Here is a 3,038-nt window from a genome sequence, read left to right as displayed (position 1 = left end):
TATATATATATATATATATATATATATATATATATATATATATATATGATGTCTTACTTTTGAGGTCAACTTTATAAATACTGGAAAATCATGGTATACTTTTTTTGTTTTGTTTAGAAAAGCGGTGAATGACTCGTTATGCAAGAAGTGGAAAGTCACACAAGATTCTCGCCCACTCTCTCTCTCTCTCTCTCTCTCTCTCTCTCTCTCTCTCTCTCTCTCTCTCTCTCTCTCTCTCTCTCTCTCGTTTTGGTTTTGCATTCGGAATATATTTTTTCCTTCTGCCCTTTGGTTTTAGTCAAAAGCGGAGAGTTTTTGTAATTATCGCCGCTTCCTATTCTAATGAAGTCATTCTCCTTTCAACTTCGTCGGCTTTGCAGTCATTACGCGAAGTAAGATCGTCGACTTTGCTTTAAGAACGTTGAATGTGGAGTAAGATCGTCGAAAGGTGTAAGGAACGAACGATTCCGATCATTACCTGAACACCTTCCCCTGGGGGAATTGGAATCGTTATCGGTACCGATATAATTGGTCCCAGGGTCATACGAGCGTCCCTCTCCAAGGGGGCCGCTGGTACTTAGTTTGCTTGGAAGGAAATAGATTAAAAGCCTAATGAGACCTCTGTGATCGGCAATGCTCCCAGAGGCTTCACGGTGAAAGCTGGAGAGAGAGAAGAGAGAGAGAGAGAGAGAAGGGGGGAGAGAAATGGATATTATTTTTTTGCTTTGGTCATATCTATAAGTCTCATGGAAAGTTAAATTCAGTGCAGGATTCAATGGTAGGAAAGAGAGAGAGAGAGAGAGAGAGAGAGAGAGAGAGAGAGAGAGAGAGAGAGAGAGAGAGAGAGAGAGAGAGAGAGATATTATCTCATATTTTGTACATGTTTATAATTTATCCTCTAAAATATTTAATTAAGGAATATTGTAAATACGAATCTGTATTGAACACTAGAAATGTGCTGTTAATCGTCATCATCATCATCATTAATATTTTTTTTTTTTTTCAGATGGTGAACTCTATTGATATTGGACATGCTCAGTAATAATTGCTATTTATTTTGTTATAGAAAAAAGTTCAAATCAATTAACATAATGTATCACAAGGAGAGACACACACACATATATATGCATATATATATACTATATATATATATATATATATATATACTATATATATATATATATATATATATATATATATATATGTGTGTGTGTGTGTGTGTGTGTGTGTGTGTGTGTGTGTGTGTATGTGTTGTGTGTTTGTGTGTGTGTGTGTGTGTGGATAGTGAACTGTAAAACAATACCCAACATAAAAGCCACATTAAAGACCATTAAATAGTTCTATCTTGCGCAAATGACGCCATAATGCCTGTGGGATTACTAAAACACATTTATAGGAAATTGCATCAGTTAACATCTATACTGATGAACCATAACAGTAAAAGCAAAAATTTTGTGGTCTTTGTTACGAGGATCAAGAATGGCATCAATTCAGCGAGAGAGAGAGAGAGAGAGAGAGAGAGAGAGAGAGAGAGAGAGAGAGAGAGAGAGAGAGGGAGAGAGAGAATCAATAGCCTTTGTATAAAACTCTCTTCATTCTATCTATATATTTTTATTAATACAAAAATTCTACCTTTTCTCAAATTGATCCACAATAATATTTATTATTACAAAGCCTTTAACTGTAGCGTCAATTCAAAAAATATATTTTTCAAAGTCGATTTTTGCTGTAACTATTCCCTCTTGGATGTGATATTCGTAACAATCTATTCAATTTGATTCTAATTTTCAAATTGAATTTCTCTGAAATTACTTTTTTTTTTAATTGGTTACTAGTTAAACTAGCAAACACAGGAGATTCCCATATACAAACACACGCACACACACGCACACACACGCACACAAACACACACACACACTCACACACACCACACACACACACACACACACATATATATATAATATATATATATATATATATATATATATATATATATATATATATATATATATATATATATATATATATGTCTGCGTGTATATATGTACGACCATTATCTGGATCCATAGACAGTGTTAGGATAATGAGTTTTATTATGGTAGCGATAACAATAACCATTACAAATAATATCAGGTTACAGTAATAATAATAATAATAATAATAATAATAATAATAATAATAATAATAATAATAATAATAATAATGTGACTTCATACACTCCATTAAAATACACTAACACTGATAGTAACCACTTATACACACAGATGGTCATAAATCTTACTTAACATTTCAGGTTTACGCTTTCTGTAAACATCTTACCTAATAGGATTTCCTAAATCTTGGAGAGAGAGAGACAGAGAGAGACAGGACAGACGACAGACAGACAGACAGAGAGAGAGAGAGAGAGAGAGAGAGAGAGAGAGAGAGTCAATCGTTATGGGCTTTGCGTGTTGAGACACTAATGAGGCCATTTACCCTTAATGGGTTTGTACCCCTAATAATGTTCAATGAGTACTAGATGGAAAGGCAAGGATTGATACTTGGCTGTTCAAAGAAATTAAAAGAATATGTACATGCATATTTAAGGTCAAAAGATTGCTCAAAAATGCAAGACAGCCAATTATGTCATCTACATAAACTTTATTTGTTAATGGTTTTATTTCAAGTATATTTCATTCTTCATGCCTGCTGGAAAGAACCTCGTTAGGCACTTTATATAATTCTGTTACATGTGTAAATCTTTTGTCACCAAAATACATACCATTACATCGACTTAAATCGTATTTTGCAAAATCCTATCGCAAAATTTATTCCTTTCTTCAAACACTCTCGAAAGAGCTTTCGCCAGCCACTTGTCCAGTTACTCGAAACTTGGAGTTTACCTGGACTGCATCAGTGGAAGTGCCCACCAGAAGTTTGTTTAGTCATACAGCTGTTTTTCGAGTCTACAAATCACTGTTTTGGTGTTTGAGGAAGCCAGGAGAAGGAAGGAGGGTTGTCTAGCGGACTACAACTGGATTTTCCGCTCCTGGTCAAGA

This window comes from Macrobrachium nipponense, chromosome 1 (genome assembly GCF_015104395.2).
Source record: "Macrobrachium nipponense isolate FS-2020 chromosome 1, ASM1510439v2, whole genome shotgun sequence".
In the NCBI taxonomy this organism is placed as follows: domain Eukaryota; kingdom Metazoa; phylum Arthropoda; class Malacostraca; order Decapoda; family Palaemonidae; genus Macrobrachium; species Macrobrachium nipponense.
Note: the sequence above shows the minus strand (reverse complement) of the source record.